A 22621-nucleotide genomic window follows, 5' to 3' on the forward strand; every position below is an offset into this window, starting at 1 on the left:
CTATTGTATCTGTAGTACTGGCTTTAAAGCTATCAAATGAGTTAAAAGGAAACAAACTTATGGAAATGATTAGAGAGAAAAGGATTTAATTGAAGGTTTATTGAAAGTAATTGAAATTAACAAAGGCTATTGGTAGAGATCAGAAGTAATTGAATTAATGGGAAGAAATTGGGTTTAATTGAGATTTAGTTGAGAATTACTAAAATTGAATGAAATTTAGTGAGAAAATTGATAAGCTATCTACTGATTTTTAAGATTGATATTAATGTTTTTCTGTAATGAAAAGCTGTTATCTAGGAAAATACAAAAACAAAAGTATATGCCTTTGAGCATTCATTTCTTTATTTTCTTAATGGGAATATTGATATTGTAATGGTGTCACAAATACTATAAAAATATTCAAACTATCTGAATATAAAATGTAGTCTTGAGAAGTATAGATTCATGAGCTGTACGCAGAGAATAAAGAAATGCTCCATGCTTTTTCCATTTCTGTTATAATTGGTACTGAAAGAAATGAAGTATTACTAGATATAGAACTACCGGGCTAGTAATAATTCTCAGTATCATCTTTTAAACAAAATAATCTATCATGATTATGATATGACATTTTCCAGTGGTATTACTTGCAAGGGCTATAAATTCTTCTTTCAAAGTGATCCTAGTTTTATGTGGCAAATAGGAATACAAATAAGTAGTTTTGGTTATTTTAGAATACAAATATATAGATTCTGAAAAATATGGGGTCTTTTTACTTGATAACTGGGGTTCTGACAGGGAAAGAGAGCTTATTACTACCTTCTTTGTAGGAACCCATTCCAAAAATAGAGGGGATTTGTGAAAGCAAGAGTAGGGATGTGAGCATGAAGTTAATTGGTATTACTAATATTTGACTGGAAACTGACTGGAAAAGTCATAAGAACTGAACTGCAGTAACTCTTGAAAGTCTCATATACCCCTGACCCCAGCGATTTGGGTGACGATACCATAAACTGCATAGGGAAAAATGGGATTTCCTCCCTACTACTACTTTTCTTTTCACCATTATGATCTACCAGTGCATGACTTAAAACTTCTTTTCGCTGGTAAGCTGTCCCAGTTATCCTTATGTTTTGCTGGAGTGGTTTGTGTGGAGTGGATAGGCTTACTATTGTGTATGAATTTTCAGATGTCTACTGTATGAGATTTATCCACGCTGTGTGTATGTGTAGTGTGGGAGCCAAATGGGAGGGGTGGTGATGTGAAAAGTGTTATGCTGACACTGGAGGGATGATGTCAACATGTATAAGCTCCACCACTTATTCGAATAAATTCTTGCCATTTTTTGATTTAACATGTTTGTTTTCTCTAGTCCCTGTGTAAGAGGTGGTAGTCTTTGGAATGATTTAATATATATTAAAAAAATTAATATCTGAAACTGGAAGCGAAACCTCAGGCATGTATTATATAGGAAAAGCATACGGGTATTTAGAGTTATATTGTCTATTTCTGGTTTCACAGGGACCCATATTTTGCAAAGCAGCAACTACAGCCATGGAGTACTTACTAATTCAAAGACTGCCCTGTTGCTGATCTTGAAGAAGGGATTTAGATTATCTCTTCATTTTGTGTAAATAAAATTCATTTCATTTAAAATAATGTTTTTACCTTCTATGCATTCGATAATATTACCCCTCTCAAATATTTTCAGAAAACAGTAATTGGTAATGCTTCTAGCAAAAGAGACAGACATCAAAAAAACCTTTGGGGGAGGCAATTGCATAAAAGGATTCTAAATCTGCTTATATAAATTGGATTTTCCTAAGTTAATTCTCAAAATTAAGGTAACCATGCATTCCTCAGAATGAAATACAGTTCCAGTTTTGAAAAATGTACTTCTATTCCCCTTTCAGATATTTTAATGTATATATGTATAATACATATACATATGTACGTAAAATATAGATAACATAAATAAAAACTGGAGCTTGTTAAGGATTGCATTTTTTAAGTAAGATTTTAATTTCAACTTGTACCTTGGAGAGTATACATAGAAGAAGAGCATGTGGGGAAAGGGAAATGTTGCCATGTATGTAATTCACATGCCTTAACATGACAAGGAAAATGTGTAAAAAATACTGGGGTATTTCCTGTTGTTATATATAAATCTGTGAATTAGAAAATCTTTTCTGAATCTAATGTTCATCAAAAATGTAGTAATTTCTTTTGTAGACAAGTTTTTCCAGTCTAGCTGATGTGTTGATTCACTGGCTAGTTTTATTTACCTAGTGGTCAGACACTGTGAAAGGAGCATTAATCTTACCTAGAAAGGCCTGTCTGATGTCAGTCAATTAATCAGAAACGTTCTGTAGAAGCTATTGGCTCACAGTTTCAGTCAGTGGTAGCTGATAAGATACCTTTTTTAGTAGGAGATTTTAATACAAATAGTTAAGGTAATTAATAAGGTGTCTAAAAGATGCTATGGTTCTGGATTTTTTTGGTCCAGTTAGGTGCCAAATGCTTTGTCACATTTGGTCACTGGAGTAGAATGCCAAATTCGGGGTTCTGCATTTTATTTCTCCTGTGAGGCATAGGGTTTTCTCATTTTGTTGCGCTACTGTTTGTTTCTAGGACATATATGAAGTTCTGGTTCCCTGAATGCAGCAGTTCTTGCCCGTTAGCTCAAATTCTATTTTGATTAAGAAACTTAAAAGGTCTCTATAGACTTTGCTCCTTCTGAGTGGTTGTTCAGACCATATTAGATGCTTCCTTGCTGTTTACTTTATCAGCTTCTCTCTTTTCTACCTCTGACACAGACATGAACCTTCAGAAAACAATGTGCAGCTAATTTTCTCTAGCCTAAAAATGACCTTTTTTAAAAAGAAATTAATTTGAATCCTACCGTGATGCTTTATTAATACCCTCTGAAGTGAATCTATCATGTATAAAAATGTTTTTATGTATTGTTTGTACAAAGATGACTTGGCAACTTAGTTACCTGTTTGATACTTATGTCAATTAAAAAATTGTCTTGCATGTTCAATAACACTAGGCTACTATACGTATAAAGGAGTTTACATGGATTTCACGCAGAGAATGAGTTTTACCAATTCATACTAATTGAACACTGCAGTGAAAGGCACAAGGTCATATATAATACTCAGTCTCATACAAATAAATGGTAAGAGTGAATTTGGTCAATAATAAATAATGTCTTAGATGCATACATTTATCTTCTGATGATCAGATTTTTCATGTTGTCTTAATGTCCAGAATGCTTTTTTTCATTACAATAACTGCATTTTTATAGGAGAATTAAATTTCTACTCCAAGAATATGGAAAATTCTGCCCAATGTAAGCCAAAAGAAAATATCCGTTAGCTAATAATGAAGCAATATTTGTGTCTTGGTATGACAAAGCTCATATCAAACTCTGGACTCTTCAAAAATGGCAGTAGTTACAATAAATAGTTCACTCTGGCCTTTTTTCTTTTTTTCTTTTTTCCTTTTGTGGTGTTTGTGGTCACCACATGATGGCAAGTTTCATATCAGCCCATGGTCAGAAGAGTGTCTATCTGTTGGCGTTGTTCCCTTTTACTATCTTTGAACTCTTATTTAAAGCCTAAAATATTTTAAGAAGGAACACATTAACAGTATAGCTCTTAATTTAGCTTTGTTGAACAGTAAATACTGTACTTCTGGTTTCATTTGTGTTTTTTCCAGGATTTAAGCTGAGAAGGAATTGTTTTGCAATTCCAATGGATAATTTTTTCCCCTAGGAGGTTATCTTGTCATTTTTAGAATGTTCCAGGAAAGGCTGAACTGCTTCACTGTTGTTAGAGGATGTGCTGGTGTAACACTAAAAATTAAACCTTGAATGATCAATCTGCTAATAGTTAGCATGTCTTATAATAATAACTATTCATTACTTCTCCAACTAGCAGGTCCATTCATACAGAACACTCATTTTTCTAAAAAATACATTGATTTATATTTACCTTAATAAGGATATCTTTGCCATCTTGCAAGTACATAACTACTTCCTTTGAACTTTTTCATATGAAATTGCTTCATAATTTCTGAACAATTACAGTTCAGCTATGACTTTTTCATTCACAGGCAGAAAGTGATTAGGTCTTAATTTCGCAGCAAAGCTATACTTTAGTTTCTGCTGATTATAACATTTCTGCTCTCATTTTAGCTGTAAAAGCTTCAAAAATAAGTCACTTGTTTTTAATAATAAATAAGCAGATTTGTGCAAATCAAAATGTGATGGGTTAGATGGAAACTGCAAAAACTGTATTCACTGTACCTTACATCTTACATGTGTATCTTTTTTAAAGGCAAGCGAAGCATTTGAATGTGAATTCAAGGGCAAGCTGTGCTCTTTTCCATTGCTTTGATCAGTCATTTCTAGACGTGCTGCTTCCTCTGTAATGTTCATATATCACATTTGGAAACTTGTTTGATTCTGAAGCTCATAAATGAGTAAATGTTTATATTTTTAGATTAACTGAACTGTGAGAATTTTATGGAAGATAATAGTGGATTTAGAAATACAGTTTAGAGCCAACAACCAACTAAACAAAAGTTTTGGCGGCTATAGTATTTTTCTCTCACATTTTATGCTATTTAAATGTAACTTTCAGTGAGTTACACCAAGGTGTGGGTTATCCTAAGCAAATAACTGATAGAGATTAATTGTCATATCGAAGCTCTATACTTTCTGTAATTTAATTTTCTTTTGCTCATATAAAGTAAACCAAGAATCACAACCCTTTTTGTTAATTAGTGCAGCCCACAGTTCCCTGTATCCATTTCACTTGGTTATGTATACATTTTAGATTATGATCAAAAGAAAGTTGTAATTCTTTTAGCAATGCAATTTATCTCTTTCTCTCTTTAAATACTTTGCTCTGTGTATGTGTAACTTTGTTTTTGCGTGTCTTTGCTAAGAATTTCACCCATGTGAGGTAGTGAATCCTCTCATATTCCAAAATGCAGAATCTTAAGCAGCTGTGTTAACTGTTAGTAATTTTCAGCTCTGGTGTGGGAGGGTATGCTTCCCCTTCATCTTTTAGTTCATCAGAAGAATCAATGATCTTCTCTAGATGTGTTATTGGTTATCAGTAATAAACACATTGCTGCTTATTTTTTTAACTTCTAAACACTGGCATGCTGAACCAACAGATTAACTCCTCATCTTGCAGCAGGCTCTGTAGTAACAGAACTTACGGCTTGCACAGATCCAGATTTGTTTTTCTTATGCGCTTTAATGCTCCATCATTATTTACTGTCAGGAGAGTTTGTTAACATTTTTTAATGTCACTCTTCCTCTACTGTCTGTCCCCCTCTCAGCACAAATATATTTGATATTTTAAGTATTCCATGAAGAGCGGTGTGTGCTTTTTGGTACAGGTGTTGTTATGGAGAAGGGGAGTATCTAACTGTCTGCATTAGGTAAAACTGGGAATCCCTTTTAACTTTTACATTTAGAAAAATATGAAGAAACTTTTCTGTAGTAAGTGGGGTTTTTTATCAATATCCTCTTAAAAAACAGTGTTGTCAGAAAATAGTAGAAGATGGCATGTTCATAGGTTGATAATAAGATGAGTAATCTTTCAACTATGGGACATCAGCTGAAATCCAACAGTGTGATAGGCAGTGATAAAATCATATCTGGATGGCGATTTGATAGTCTTGAGGACATACAGTGTTCTTGCTCTGTTTCTTATAGATAAATAATTACTGTACAAATTATTTTGTAACACCTTTATGTGGCAGCTGGAAAACAGAACTAGGTGTGAAAGTGGAACCATCGTTCTGCCTCTTAAGCTGCTTTTGTGTGCCTTGCATCATCATAGCTAAAGGGATGCTTGAGCTACTACTAAGTAGCAGAAGACCTACAGAAATTTTTTTTAAGAATGTCATTGGCAGTTGCACACACTAGATTGATTTGGAATAATTCAAACCGACAAAACCTGCCATTCCGATTTTATTAAGTCTGTAGCAAAATGACTGTGATGTGTTTACTCTTGTTTCATAATTCTGTTACATCTGCTTGATTAAACATTTAAGTAGATGAGAAAGGATAAATAATTATTGAGCCTAACAAATGTACACAGGAAAAATTAGCTGACCTTCAGTTCCAACACCTTAGTTTCTCTTGACATTTCCTTTATTTTGAGCTATTACATCTGTCCTAGCAAACACATTTATAAGTAGTTTCACAAGCAAAGTCAACATTTAGTCAGACAAAATAAAGCTAACAAAGGAATGATTGCTTGTAAAACGAAAATTATTTGGGCTAGAGGAGTCCAAACACACTATATGAACAGTAAATATTGCATAGCTTAACTTACCACATGCCCAGTGTGTTTTGTCTTTTATGAAAACTTATGAATAGATATTTTATTTAGTGTGGAGTCCTGTACTGAAAGGTATAGAATACCCAGGAAATAAGTGGTTTTATAGGAGGATGGTGGGGGGAAAGATTATGTGGTGTCTTCTGGAATATGTGTTGTAGTTCAACAGAATGTATAGAGAAGGCATCTTTAAAAATTACAGTATCATATAGAGGTACGTTTCATGCTTCTGTAATTAACTTGATTAACTCCAGGGCAACAGGTGATTGCCTATTCTTTAAGTCAGATCACTATGTCCAGAAAACTAATAAAGCGTTCTTAGGCATGTTGCACAGTCCATATTTTGTCCTGCAAAACGGGACAGAAGGGGTCTTTTTCTTAAAGAAATACTGCTACTGCTTTGAAGAAGAAGGGATTCAGTTAAAATTTGTTATCCTGCACCTGATTCTCTAGATTTCATTTTTTTGTAAAGGACAGTGAAATAGTCTGTGAGCTTTCCGTCTGTTTTAGAAGCAAGGTAAGTAACAACAGGACTGATGGTGCAGAACACTTTTGGAAAGGACTTTATGGCAAATGAAGAATTCCACCTTACCTTTAAGTGTTTTATCTTACTGAAGTTTATACTGAAGTTTACTCTCTTCCCTGTTACACTTAGCTTCTAGTTGAGAAACTGATAGTAGAAATACTGGATTTTTGTTGGTCTAAAGGTAATGCTCAAAGTGACAGAATTTGGACTTCAGGAATTCAAAATTTTTAAGTTTGCCTAGCCACATACCAAAAACTGCACTACCGAAGACTGGATGCATCAAACAATTAGCAAGGTAATTTAATACCTGGAATTACAATATATATCACTACATGTTAGAATTAAGAATTATGTAGATTAGAGAATTTAGACAGTAAATTTATCACAGAGGACATTCTTCATAGATACAGACTTTGGTTTCATTAATAACCTTGCATTAGCTAAAAAAAAAAAAGATACAAAACAAACCGTGAACTAAAAATATGAAACAAGACATGATCTTAAGCTATTACTGTTTTCCTAGTTTTATCAAAAGTTATCACAGGTCACTGAAACACAGAATAGAACAAAGTTCTCCATAGTCTTTTAGTAATACACACTTGGAAGACCTAACGCCATTGACTTCAATGTCAGAAAAGTTTGGAATCTGGTGCTTGTTATCTTCCACAGGATAGCAGGTGTTCAATCAAAGTTGTTAATGTATTTTCTGTGGATCTCATATACTTTAAAAGCAGGTAATTAGAATTATCCACAGATACTTTGTAACTATGAATAATTCATTTCCTTATGCATCAATAAAATAATTATTGCATATTATCATTCTTAGCTTTCTACTTCAATAAAATTGCGCACATCATGTCACTGTCATAGTAATGTGCCTTTTTATGTTTCATATTAATGAAAATTACCAGTAGAATAAGGAAAATTGTAATAAGATTTAATGTCACCTATAAGCCTTTTCTGTTGATTTGCACTGAAATGATACAATATCTGGATTCTGGCTGATCGTAGATGGATATTCTTGCCCACCTTGGCCACTTTTGAATACTTCCTTTCTAAAATAATTGTTAAGTGTTTTAGAGTTCTTGCTTTAGCTTAACTAACTCAATTCCCAACTTATTTTGTAAAATTCTTCAGTTTCTTTACAGTTGTAAAGCTCTTTTTTCTAATCTTATTACTTTGTTTAGGAATTCACTACAGTCTTGATCCAGAATGATTCACACAAGTAATGCAGTATCCTCATTAAAAACATATCTATATTTTATATTAAGCAAGCGTTTAAATCCTTGCTGGATTAAGATCAACTTCTGTTTGAATTTATTTTTAATGACTTATCTTTCAGCAAACATTTAATGCTCATTAGAAATTTTTATTTCAGCTGAAATTTATTATTTTTCCAACAGCACTAAAAAAACCTGAAACAACAAAGCAAACATTTTGGGGAAAAAAGCCCAACCCAACCCAAAACCAAAAAACCCAAATCAATTTCTTTGTTGGAATACTTAAAACCTCATTGGCTATAAAATACTTAGATTTTTAAAAAACTCTGCATTGTTTTGTTAAGAGTTTTTGTTACTTTCATTAGCAAAATGTCTACATCATTGTGACTTCAGTGCTTTTACAAGATTTAAAAGAATCCTTTTCAGGTCTGTGTACTCATGGAAGTTGCAATGGATTCTGTAATGCGACTGTCACGAGGCTTTGGAGAGCCTGGAACTTGGGATTTGTATCAGCAAACCAAGTGCTGCAGCCATTGTTATTTTGGTTAAAAAAAAATCTAGCAAGACTTTCTTATTTATGTTCTGTTTGAAAAAGAACTGCTGTGGTTCAGGTGTCTAATTCTAGAAAAAATGATTATGGAGAGAAATCTCTGAGTTTCTGTATATGAGTTGGAAGTGTCAATGAAGAGTGAGCTCTGAATAGCCAGATATTTGGCTAGCCTGGGTCGTCTTACCTTGATCATGTAATTTCAGTGGCTGTTACATTCTGTGAAGTTAGGTGAGGAGTTTGCTACAACATTTATGGAAGAATTAGGTGCATTGAAAGTTGGCAGGATCAGTGGGGGGAGCCTTAGCAAGCAAGGGATATTGAAAGACTCTGCCTATTTTCCATACTGAGTGGTGAGCAAACTTACAGAAACAGTCCTACAGCACTTTAGTGTTTCCTGGTATTAATGAATCTCCTTGTTTGTCTGTTGAAATGTGCTGAACAAAGGACTCCCGCCACAGGTTCTGTATGATGTTGAGAAAATGTGTGTGATCTGAGACTTTGCAATCGGCAATGCTGTGCATGTGGAGCTGGTTCTGGCTGAATGATTCGGAGCTGTATGTGTTGTGTCTGATGGGAATAAACAGAGCAAAAGCATTTCTAGTGAAAGGCGGAATAAGTCCAACCCAACCTAAGGTCATCATCCCAGGGACTGAAACTCTCTAAAGAAAGGAGTTTAGCATATTGATTTTTATTTTTTACTTATTCTGTTATTCACCTTGATTGCTAATTGTTCTTTGATACTCTCTGAGCATTTAAACGAGGGGTCTGATCCTTATTCTTACTTATTGAAACCTTAGGGCTTTTCCCATTAGTATTAAATTACTTGCACAGAATCATTACTTGCAGGATCAGGTATGAAGGTAAAGGAACAGTTTGCAATTTTGGGCTAGGACAGCATCCTAAGCCTATACTGCAGATTCATTTGCTACTTGCTTTGTCATTTTCAAAACAATAATGAGATTAGGAAGCCTCAAAGCTAGTTTCACGTTTAGCTTGATCTTGAATTTTGAATGAATGATCTGAAGTGGAAAAAAAATGGATCTTTCGTGAAAATTATTTAGGTTTAACGAAGTATGGATGAAAATAAATCAAAATATACTATATTTTCTAGGGAAAAAAAAAATCGAGAACTTTCTCATAGCCCTCTTCTGTTAAGTCTATCCTGGTTTTGTTTTCCAGACTGCATAGGTAGATTAAGTATATATTTATACAGCATCTGCTGACCAGATTTTTTTTAAATGGGAGTGCCATGGTCACTAAGATCTGCATTGACATCTTCAGGATAGGCCAGGAGAGAGAGGGGTAAATAATGTCCATTTGGACAAAACTGTGACTTGAGGCTACAATTTTCTATGTCAGCAACAAGCTAATGTTCTTTTATTTTCTGGATTAGAATATTTCTTCTTTGTTGCCTTCAACATTGCCTTAATGTTTGTTGTAAACCAAGCAAAAAATGTATTCTGCTTAGAAAAGGGAAAATATGTTCTAAGTTTTGTGAAACGCTTTAGAAATATTTTTTATTTCTGCAATTCACAAGCTCAAGTTTCGTGAAGACGTCTATCTTCGATCTGAACTTTAACCTTTTTTTCCCCCAACCTTTGCTTAATTTAAAGGGTAAGTACAATCAAATTATTTCTTTTATCCCACTATATGCTGCTTGTAACACAGTCCAAGTAATTTGTTGCATGTGAATAATTTCCTTAGAATGTGGAGCAGAACTTAAATTAGCTAATAAACCAACAAAAATACAGTCTGTAAGCAAAAATCAAAAACCTTTAACTTCCCAGAATTATGCAGGCATCCTTAAGAAGTGAAAAACCAATGAAAAAGCCTGTTCTGTGGCAAGATTGGGGATTTAGACTTAGCAAAATAATAAGTAAAATCTTTTATTTTTTTCGATTACTGCAAGGTGAATGAACTTTTTATTTGCAATCTGTGCTGGTTTTGTCTGGATAGAGTTAATTTTCTTCACAGTAGCTAGTATGGGGCTGTGTTTTGGATTTGTGCTGGAAACAGTGTTGATAACACAGGGATGTTTTCGTTACTGCTGAGCAGTGCTTACACACAGTCAAGGCCTTTTCTGCCTCTCACCCCACCCCACCAGCGAGGAGGCTGGGGGGGCACAAGAAGTTGGGAGGGGACACAGCCGGGACAGCTGACCCCAACTGACCAAAGGGATATTCCATACCATATGACGTCATGCTCAGCATATAAAGCTGGGGGAAGAAGAAGGAAGGGGGGGACGTTCAGAGTGATGGCGTTTGTCTTCCCAAGTAACCGTTACACGTGATGGAGCCCTGCTTTCCTGGAGATGGCTGAACACCTGCCTGCCAGTGGGAAGGAGTGAATGAATTCCTTGTTTTGCTTTACTTGTGCACGTGGCTTTTGCTTTACCTATTAATCTGTCTTTATCTCAACCCACGAGCTTTCTCACTTCTACTTTTCTGTTTCTCTTCCCCATCCTACCCGGGGGGAGTGAGCGAGCAGCTGTGTGGTGCTTAGTTGCCGGCTGGGGTTGAACCACGACACAATCTAAAATTTAAAAATATTTTTTATATTAGGAAATGTTAATATTCAACTTAAAGTAATTATTTAGTGCGCATAGAATGCTTTTTGCCTTATCTATACTACCATGGCTTGGCACACATGTGCTACCTGCTGTTATTTACTATTGTCTTAATTTCAAATTTGTTGTCAGAAAAATATCTTCCTTTTCCATCCTTCAGTTTGCTGTAACCTGAAACTCAGTTTTTAGTTAGTGCTTGTTTGAAGCAGAAAGATATGATCGTGCTATGTGTAAACATCCAATTTAATGTGAAAATAATCTTAATGAAATACTATGGAAGATGTTAGGGGTGAGATAGCAAAGGTTGCATACTTTCTCTTCTATTTATTTTTCCAGTTCTGTGCTATAGATCTATGTATTTTGCACTTGAACATGTGTCAAAATTGATTAATTCTGAATTCTACTGCTACTTAAACATCTTTTCAGGCATGTCCACATCAGCGTAATCAGTGACAGTGATGTCCATGTAAGTGAATCCTTTAAAAATATATTTTCATTTAGCCTTGACACAGTCATACTGTCAGATTATTAAATAGTCCATGAAATGGTGTGTGTATTGATCTCAAATTGTGCGTTCCAGTGTAGTAAGACTTGCCAAGTCATTTAACTTGGGCATAAGATTCACTCCTTTGGGCGCGTCTTGCTTGCCATAGTACCTGCTATGCCTCTGAAACTCAACACAGCTCAGTCTTTTCCTGTTCCAAGAATCCACATACCCTGTTTCGATGATTAGATTCCTTTAGAGCATGACAGTTTGGTCAGCCCAGGAAACGGCACGTAGGATGGAGTGGGTCAGTGTTCTAGTTTTTCTAGATGCTTGCATAGCTTATCCTGACTTGTATGACTGGCATTAGGAAAGGAATGTTTTCGTAAGTTAGACTGGGATGAATTTGGGGAGATTTTTTTAACCTTTTGCTCCTGGAAGCCTTTAACGTATTTGCTTCGCTGCCCTTGCAGAGGCTTCAGGTGTTAGCAGCGTCTTAGTCTTCTATCTTGTCTGTTTTAATTTCAGAAATATGGTGGGGTTTTTTTTGCTTAAATAATTTTGTGGATTTGGTAATAGAAGTGTCCAGATGAAGTAGAATGGCTAGTGATCAGGTGCTCTGAATTTGCTCTGATGTTAGTCTATGAAACAATGAAACTAAGTGAAGAAATTGTGTATGCTGTAATGTTCATTCAAACAGAAAGAAATTGAAAAACAACTGCACCTGGGGAAAAAGATTTGGAAAGACATCTGGAGATGTTCCAAATGTGTGCTTTCTTAATAATTAGCACATCATACACCTAGTTAGCATCTCATAAATAACCATAAAGTAGTCATTTAATGAATCATTTTACTTTGTGCTGTCAGAGGTTACAGAAAAAGCAAAATACTTTGTTTATTTTAAGAACAAGGTGTGGCTCTTCTTTCAGCATCATTAAAAAAATTGCAGTAGGAAAACTGATGTCATATTATAGATCAGGTGGGGTTTTTTTGATACTACATAGCACGAGTTAAGCTCAGTGCCATCAAGTACATATGTTGTGGGTTTTGGCACATTACAGAGGATGGCATCGGTTAAGTTGTGGGGCATTTTCTGACTGCAGGCTTCACTATGCTGAGATTCTGTGTGGGAATCTGTTTAGCCACAGAAACTTTTTAGGCTTCTCAGCTCTGTTCTACTCAGGTAGACTCAGTTAGCTTATTTAGTGCTAACAAAAGCATTAGTACACTGTAACATTCTGGGCTTTGTAGATTTATATCTAGTCTTGAGAGCTGCAAGGACAGGTTATAGTTCTGCTGCCCTCTGTGGGGGCTAATAGAATTCAGTCCAGCTATGGGAGAAGACTCTTGCTGTTGTTAAGGTACCAGACTGGGCTTGGGGTGGGGGAGCAAAGAGGCAGGATGCAGTCCCATCCACTTAGGGGGACATGTTTTAACACTCTGCCTGGGTTTTAGCAATGATTTCAACATAGCTTGTTGAGAGTCACTTTCATTTATTGTCTGAACTTAAGGATTTCTTACACACTGAGGGCAAACATCAGTCTATTCTGATAATCCTGTCTTTAACAGTAGGCAATGTGAGGTGCTTAGAGAGGCATATAGGTAGTAGAGGTTCTGTATAATCATAGCATCATAGAATCATTCAGGTTGGAAAAAATCCTTAAGATCATCGAGTTCAACCATTAACCTAACACTACCAAGTTAACTACTGTTCCTTCATTCTGCTACATTCCTTCATCTTGCATGGCTTCCCAGATTGCGTTAATGACCAATGTTTTCTATTTCTGAGACAGAAATTGCACTTAAATCATTGTGTGTAGTAGCAGCTAATGGACTACCTGCATGTAGATTCCAGATTAGTTCTTTCATGTCTTAAATTTTTACAAGTAAAAGTAGGCATGAAATCTGCCTTTTCAGAAGTGGGACTGAAAGGACAACCATTGATGTAGTTGGTATGGTAATTTTAGCCCTTAGTCCAAAGATGGTTATTGGTTTCATTTCTAATGTCCAAGAAAAGCAAGTCTCAATTCCTTGTGTAGGTATCAAGAGACCTCCATGGAACAGGAGTGCAGCATAGGTCTTGTCAAAGTTTATGGTAAACCTGGCTTCAGTGAGAAAGTAATTATACTTTGGGTGGTTCAGATCTTATTTTGAAGCGTTACTGATGTAACATTATTTGCTACACATATAGTCCTTGGCTGTTAAGCATGGCGGGTGAGAAGGAGGGAATGTGGTAGGGAATCCCACACTTAGGGAATCACCTCCTTGCTGAAGATAAGAAACCCCCAAGCTCTGTTTGGGACCAGTCTTTGGCCTCTTCAAGAATCTGTTCCCAGGGAACATGGATAGGGCTCTACTGAGAAGAGGGTTGCAGGAAAGCTGGTTGATACTCAAGATCACATCCTCCAACCTAAAAAGCAGTCTACTCCAATGAGCAGGAACTCTAGCCAGGAGGCCTGCATGGATGAACGAGGTGCTCCTGGCAAAACTCAAACATGAAAAGGGAATATATAGAAGGTAGAAGCAAAGACAGGTATTCCTGGGAGGAATATAGAGAAGCTGTCTGAGCATGCAGAGATGGGGTTAGGAAAGCCAAAGCCCACCTGAAGTCAAATCTGGTGAGGATTGTCAAAGGCAACAAGAAGGGCTTTTATAAATACATAAGGAGCAAAAGGAAGACGAGGGAAAATGTGGGCCTGCTGCTGAATTGGGACAGGGGCCCTGGTGGCACAGGATGTGGAAAAGGCTGAGGTAGTGAATGCGGCTTTCATCTCAGTCTTTACCAGCAAGACTGGCCTTCAGAAATCTAAGGCCCCGGAGACCAGGGGGAAAGTCTGGGGCAAGGAAGTCTTTCCTGTGGTGGAAGGGGATCAGATTAGGGGACACTTAAGCAATTTGACGTACAAAAGTCCATGGGCCCTGATGTGGTGCATGCACAAGTGCTGAGAGAGGCTGCTGACTGATGTGTTTGTGAGGCTGCTCTCGATAACCTTGGAATGATCATGGAGCATGGCTGAGGTGCCTAAGGACTGGCGGAAAGCAAATGTCATTTCTCTTTTCCAAAAGGACAGGAAGGAGGATCCAGGGAACTACAGGCCAGTCAGCCTGTTTATTGCAACCATCCACAGTGGAGTAGCTGAAGTGCCCTTCATGAAGAACTCTCATGTTTATTATTCTTACTGTATATTTAATGTGTAAAATGATGCGCTTCTGGAGGAATTTTCTCTACAGGAAAAAGTATTCGAAGTCTAGCTTCTACATACGTTTTTTTGAGAACTAAAAGTAGCCTGAATTTTAAGTGGTTAGCCCTATCAGTGTTTACTGAAGGTACTGTGAGCAAATGGAAACTCAACTTTCATAGAAATAGGGCATTTCTTTACAAATCCAGGAAAAAGTAAGGCTTAAAACTTTTAGCCAGTAACTGTTTTGTTCTATTGCTATGCTGTATTTGTACAGACTAAAAATACTAAATTATGTATAACTTAAAGCAAAGTTCTCATTGGAATTAATGAGAGCCTTCCAAGAGAAATAACGAACACTGGTAGTCAGCTTTGCAAATTTTTTATTTTTTCCTTTCCTTTGTAAGGAGGGGAAACTGACCAGTGATGCTGCAGACCATAAGGAAAAAAATGAAATAGAAATCTAGACTAATTATTATATTCTCTTTTTCTTCTATTAAGAATTAATTACAATGTTTGTGATTACTCTGTCACACAAAATAGGAACAATTAAATGCAATAAAGGCCTCTGTATTTAAAATTAATAAAAAATAGATACATAGGGCACATCAGTAAGGAACTTTTCTTGTTTGCTTAAAGTTACGTATATATGCTCAATGTTGTAGGATCAAGGCATAAACACTGGTAAGAGACGCAAAAAAGATAAGATTTGGAAGCTGGGCTCTGTATCCCTACTTTGGGCTGGCTGCAAGTCTGCAGCGTGGCTATCGGAGGTGTGAGTGGTGACTATGTAAATCAGATTTTGAATCTAATGTATGTGTACTGAATCCTCTTACATGAGGCTGACTCCATTATTCTCTTCCATTTTTGGCCTCTTCAGTATCTCTGTAGATGTTTTTTCTGTAGCATAAACAAATGAAGATACTTTTTCATGTACCAATGATTTATCATCATCCAAGATTTGAGTTTAAATGCTGTATGTAGTAATTCTGTTTCTTATTTAGAGACAGATATAAATTAATGAAATTCTGAAGTAATTTGGCTGGCATCTTGAAGCTTGCTGATTGTGTTTGTTGGAGCTATAGAGTTGGGGGAAAAAACAACAACCAATACCTAAAAATCTTTTGAAGAAACCTTTGAATAAATGATATGAAAAGCATCCTTAGAGAGCCTTTGACATCCATCAGATTTCTTTAAGTGGTAAGTACCAATAAAATGTCTGTGGAGAGAAAAGCTTAGAATTATCTAATGTGGTGAGTACAGAGAAGGTATTTTTGGATTTCTTAATGTAGCTTTCCATCCTGCAATGTATCATTAGGTGTTATCAGCAGCAAGGAAAACTGCCAATCATCTTAACGACTAACTACTTTTAAAAAGCCATCCAGTGACTTTAATTATGATTAAGTATTTATGAAATTAAGTAACACCGAATACACAAATTCCTTCTGGTAATGATCAACGTGTTTATTTTCTCCATATTGTTAGGCTTTGGCCTTGCAGAGCACTTTGAGCATATATACATACTTTTGAAGTTAGTAGGAAATTCTTACATAACCAACGTATTTGAATTACCTTGAAAAATAAACCCCAAAAGACCTCCAAGTCCCCTTTGTTTCTGCAGCAAGCAGCTGTACTCTTTACCCTCTATTTTTATTCAATGTTCTTTCTGTAATTTACCTTCCCTTGAACTTCACTCCTGTGCTCTTCAGCTTGTTTTGATCTTTGTTGAATTGAAACTATTCATTTTAAGGTGTTTACTGATATTCTATCTGATCTTTATTCCGCAGTCTTCAAAAGCATTGAAGAGTTTGCCAGTTTAGTAGATCTGCCTGGCCTTAGGCCAAAATTTTGAGGTACATGCTCTTTCCAAAGTATCTAGGAACAGACTGAAGTCCTGCCTCACTGTCTGGAGACAGAAAAATAGATATGGTGTCTATGGTACTTTCTCCTAATGTTCTGAGGGCTGAGTGAAATTGGTGGCCTACTTTGGAGAAATGCAAAAGATTGGAAGACACAGTGCTTGAGTCAAAGGATACAATCTCCAAACTCGTACAACTTAAGGTCTCCTAAGTCCTTCATACTTAAATTTCTATTGGTGCTGGTGCCAACTTGTCAAGCACACTTGAAATCAAATGTTTATGTACAGTATTGATTTTACTCGTTTTGTATGCTGCAGACAGATGTTCTTTCCATTTCACCATTGTAGAGTACCTCACCACTATAGGATGTCTCTTCCGGGTTTTTTGCTTAGCAACTAATTTATTATTTTACAGTCTGAAATAACTAAAGTAGGAAAACTTTGAATGAGAGCAGCCCTACAATGTTCCATAGCCTGGGAATTAGGGCTTGGGATAATATATTCAACATCCTGCTCTAAACAAGATGGAGCGGGGACTTGCTTTCCCATCCTACCTCAACTCATGTAAGTGCTTTACCCCAATTGTTTTAAGTAATTATTCCTCTCATTTTCTTCTTTTAATTAAGAGAAAATAAAAACAAATAATAAACTCAAATGTGGAGACATTGGGCATATGAAACTGAAAGGACTGCAAGAATTTTTCCACCAATGCTATCTGAGGTTTTTAATATTTTACAAACTGTTAAGATACCTTCTGAGTAGTAATTCCTAAATCTAAATATTGCAACATTTAGGAAAATTTGAGGGTCTGGTCAGAACTAGATGAATATAGCCAAAACCTGTACATACTAGATGCGATTAGGTGGAAAATAGCTGAAAAATGTGTGTGACTGAAAATACCTTATTAGGTCCCTGAGGAATTTAGAGACTTAACTACTGTAGAGCTCTTTAATCAATGAGAGTAATCAACTGTTAACATGTCTTGCAGCTAAGTGCTCAGTAACATTTGTTAGGTAGTGAAGTATCTTTGAAAATCTGGCTCTACACCCTTCTGGCATATGGAATCCTCCTCCTCCTCTTTGATTGTGCTGTTGCTTTTGGCAGCACTGGTAGTACTGCCCTTTTTACCATTATTCCTCCTCCCCTTGCAGAAACTCCTGTTTTATGTACTGTAACCTTCTGCTCTTCAACCACCTAGAATCCAGAACAATGTGGGGTTAGAGTGCATCCATCTTTTGTCTGGACCCATTGTTTCTCACTGTATTTCTTTCTCTCTCCTCCCCTGCCACACTCCCATTTTCCAGTGTGTCAGTCAGGCATGATTTTTACATTTAGAAGCACTTAAAAACTCTTTAATTTTTTTGCTTTCCTTGCTTGGCTCTGCAGATATTTTGCTGGCATACAGTGGTCGAGAATTTGCCTATGTAACTCTGGGAGGGATGGGAATAATGAACTGACTCAATGGTCCTTCCTATCCTTACCCGTATTTTTTTTTGTTTCACTGCACACACATGCACACGCACACACACACGCGCGCACAAAGAAGAAAAACAACCTAGTAGTTTTTATTCTGTTCTAAGAAATTAATTGACCTGACTTAGCTATCAGAGGTTTTAGATGTTAGAATATTATATAGCCAGTGAGTGATCTAACATAATACAAATTTCTTTAGGCCTCAGCTTTACAGACCAAATTAGAAAAGTAAAAAAAATTTTTAAATTTAGTACTCTAAATTACATAGAAGATTCCTCTATTAGGCAAGCATGCATTGGTGCAGTTATATGTGTTTTCATTTGCAGAAGATCCTTCAATATATATTTATAAGGAACTAAGATTTATGTTAATACATTTTCTTTTTTTTGCTTGTGCTCTTTCTCTCGTGTGGTCTTTCTCATACTCTCTCTTCTTTTTTTTTCCAGATTGACTATAATATTTAAGTTAACCCTGCTTTATGCTAAAGACTAGCCTGATGTTTAACCCTTTTATTTAAAGGAAAACTCTCCCAAAAGGGAGCATATGCTAAATTGTGTTTCAGGTAGTTAAAAACATACATTTCCATCATTCAGTAGTCAGACAATACTAGCATGCTTATTTCCTTGCACATGCTAGCCAAGAGAATTTATATTACCTTGTTATAACATCCAACTTCAGTGGTAGTAGCAAACTATAAAACTGTATGTGCTGCTTCTTTGCAATGAATAATAGTTAAAGAACTCAGTAATGTACATATATTTTCTTCAATCAAATAAATTAAGATGCAGAGCATAATAGAATGGTTTTACAGGTCTTGGCTCTAAAACAAGTGGACAAGAGAAATAGAAGGTAGATTTTAAATGTTATTTGTCTCTGTGTAAATTATGTATTTGTATTTTAAATGACTTTGCTCTTTAAAGAATTATATGAACAGTAGGTTAAAGCCACTCATGTGTCATAAGACTGTACAGTGTTAAATGAGATTAAACAAGTCTTTCATTTTTGGTTAATGGTTGAATTATTAATTGTGCTTGCATGCATCTGTAGGGATTATTTGGAGAATAGAATTTAGACTAAGGAATACAGAGTGTCTGTTTTTAATTCACTGCTGAATTAACTATACTCGAAGTCTGAGGAAAAGGCTGCTGGCCATTAGCCAACAGCAATTGCCACAAGTCAAAAGAGCTGCAAGTAGCAGGTCAAATTTAAGAAGTGCAGAATGTTAAAGCTCAATTATTTACATCAAAAAACCTAGTGCAGATGATCAAATAAGCAGTTGAGAGTGTTTGATTGGGAGCACATGGAGACCATCTGTTCCTCTATAAGCTAAACCATAGTAATAAATACAGGCAATCGTGTAGTTAACTGGCTACATTTTAGTTAGTACACTATTAATGCCATTCTCCGACTGAATTTATAAAAAATATTTCAGATTATTTGTGTGGAAAAACATGTATATATGCATATGAGAAATGCCTCACAAATGCTGAAGAGTTTCATTTGGTTACTCTTCAGTACAAATGAATACTCGAAGTATAAATAATTTCTGCCTTGTTTTTTTTTTTTTTAACAAATCATCTCACGCTAAAAAAAATTGTACAAAGAAGAGGCTTCTTGATGATCTGTCCATTTCAAATGACATTTCCAATGGAGAGTTCTAACCAATGTTATTTTATCTGTACTGTGTTTGAATGGTCGAGAAATGTCTTAAGTTTTTTTAATCTTTTTAAAAACAGTGTTTGGTCTTTGGAGCTGGAAGTGATTGAAAGTGAATCTCTATTTTGATAGCAAAGCTTTTTAACTGTGGTCATAACTAATCGATATGAATTATTTTACATTTCTGCACCAAGTCTGCATTTTCCATCATTTGTTATAGGAGAGGTTTCTGATAGTTGAATTCTTTACCCCTAACTGGGATAATTAAATAAAAGCAAGTGCACATAGGGCTTGTTCTGCAATAATTTTTCCAAGCTGTAGCGTGTATTTACTGCATTTCAACCCCATGTCAACCTCTCTCCAGAAATACAAGTATATATGGTGCACACATGCAGTGCCATTCTGAAATTTTATAGAAAGTTTCTTCCAAATATATTGGACTTGCCTTCTGTTTGTGTAATGAATGCAGTGATCAAGCATATGAAACTAACACAGCAGAAGTGTTCTAGAGTGGCCAATTTTTTTAAGTGTAGATTTCTAGAATTACCTGAAGCCATATCAAATCTTGTCGGTATTAGTATTCTATAAAATAAAGGAACGTGTTCCTTGCCTCCAAAATTCTTCATTCTGCATGATTACTTTTAAAATATTAATTTGTACTCATAAAAGGTGTTAGTAGAAGCTCTACTAATATCCAGTGTTAATTGCCTTAGGGGAACACACAAATGACTACTTCTCAATCCATTTTAAGTATGAATTCAAATTCTTCTTTTCTTTGTATCCTTCTTTACGTGCAGTATTTGGTCTTTTGTTCAGTAATTCTATATGCCAGACAGCTGTTTTGGAGCTCTGCTCAGCCTCCTGATGGGTCGGAAGGAGGATCCGGGGAACTACAGGCCTGTCAGCCTGACCTCGGTGCCGGGGAAGAGTATGGAGCGGTTCGTTTTGAGGGCACTCACGAGCCATGTCCAGGACAACCAGGGGATCAGGCCCAGCCAGCACGGGTTCATGGAAGGCAGGTCCTGCTTGACCAGCCTGATCTCCTTCTATGACCAGGTGACCCGCCTAGTGGATGAGGGAAAGGCTGTGGATGTGGTCTGCCTGGGCTTCAGGAAAGCCTTTGACACTGTTTCCCACAGCATTCTCCTAGAGAAGCTGGTGGCTCACGACTTAGACAGGTGCACTCTTTGCTGGGTAAAAAACTGGCTGGACGGCCGAGCCCAGAGAGTTGTGGTCAACGGAGTTAAATCCAGTTGGCGGCCGGCCACGAGCGGTGTTCCCCAGGGCTCAGTTTTGGGGCCGGTCCTGTTCAATATCTTTATCAACAATCTGGATGAAGGGATCGAGTGCTCCCTCAGTCAGTTTGCAGGCAACACCAAGTTGGGCGGGAGTGTGGATCTGCTCGAGGGTAGGAAGGCTCTGCAGAGGGACCTGGACAGGCTGGATCCATGGGCTGAGGCCGATTGTATGAGGTTCAACAAGGCCAAGTGCCGGCTCCTGCACTTTGGCCACAACAACCCCATGCAATGCTACAGGCTTGGGGAAGAGTGGCTGGAAAGCTGCCGGGAGGAAAAGGACCTGGGGGTGCTGATTGACAGCCGGCTGAGTATGAGCCGGCAGTGTGCCCAGGTGGCCAAGAAGGCCAATGGCATCTTGGCCTGTATCAGAAATAGTGTGGCCAGCAGGAGTAAGGAGGTGATCGTGCCCCTGTACTCGGCACTGGTGAGGCAGCACCTCGAATACCATGTTCAGTTTTGGGCCCCTCCCTACGGGAAGGACATGGAGGTGCTGGAGCGTGTCCAGAGAAGGGCAACGAAGCTGGTGAAGGGTCTGGAGCACAAGTCTTATGAGGAGCGGCTGAGGGAACTGGGGTTGTTTAGCCTGGAGAAGAGGAGGCTGAGGGGAGACCTCATCGCACTCTACAACTACCTGAAAGGAGGTTGTAGCGAGGTGGGTGTTGGTCTCTTCTGCCAAGTAACTAGTGATAGGACGAGAGGAAATGGCCTCAAGTTGCACCAAGGGAGGTTTAGATTGGACATTAGGAAAAATTTCTTTATTGAAAGAGTGGTCAGGCCTTGGAGCAGGCTGCCCAGGGAAGTGGTGGAGTCACCATCCCTGGAAGTATTTAAAAGATGTGTAGATGAGGTGCTTAGGGACATGGTTTAGTGGGCATGGTAGTGTTGGGTTGACGGTTGGACTTGATGATCTTAGAGGTCTTTTCCAACCTTAATGATTCTATGATCTATGTCTAGGAACCTGGGATAAATAGCTGTTGCATATAAGTCTACACATGTACAGTAAGTCTTGAGGCATTCCTAAAGTCGATTTTGATAGCTGCATGCTGTCCAGTGCATATGCCTAAACTTATATCCAGTAGTTCTGTTGAGGATTGAGTGTAATTGCTGACATTCACTTCAGAATCTGAAGAGTATTTTGGATGCATCACAGAAGCACAGTTGAAACTGCAGCAAGTCTTTTAGGTCAAAAAAAGGCACAAGAATGTCAGCACCTTTTAGAAATTGTCTGTTTCTTTTGAAGATTTTCATGCTTGTGAAAGCAAGGTACAAGAGACCAGGGATCCTTAGTGAAGGAGGCTGGTATGAAACCTCAGCCCCCACCTAAAAAATCTCATGAAGTGTGGTCCAAAATAAAGCTTAGAAGGAGAGTTTTAGCATCAGGAGCTGATGGAGGAGAGGGTTGGAGGGATGAACAAAGATGCCGTGTCTCATAATTTGTTTCGTGCTCTTTGAGGGGAATCTAGTTTC

Source organism: Calonectris borealis, chromosome 12, assembly GCF_964195595.1.
Source record: "Calonectris borealis chromosome 12, bCalBor7.hap1.2, whole genome shotgun sequence".
Classification (NCBI taxonomy): domain Eukaryota; kingdom Metazoa; phylum Chordata; class Aves; order Procellariiformes; family Procellariidae; genus Calonectris; species Calonectris borealis.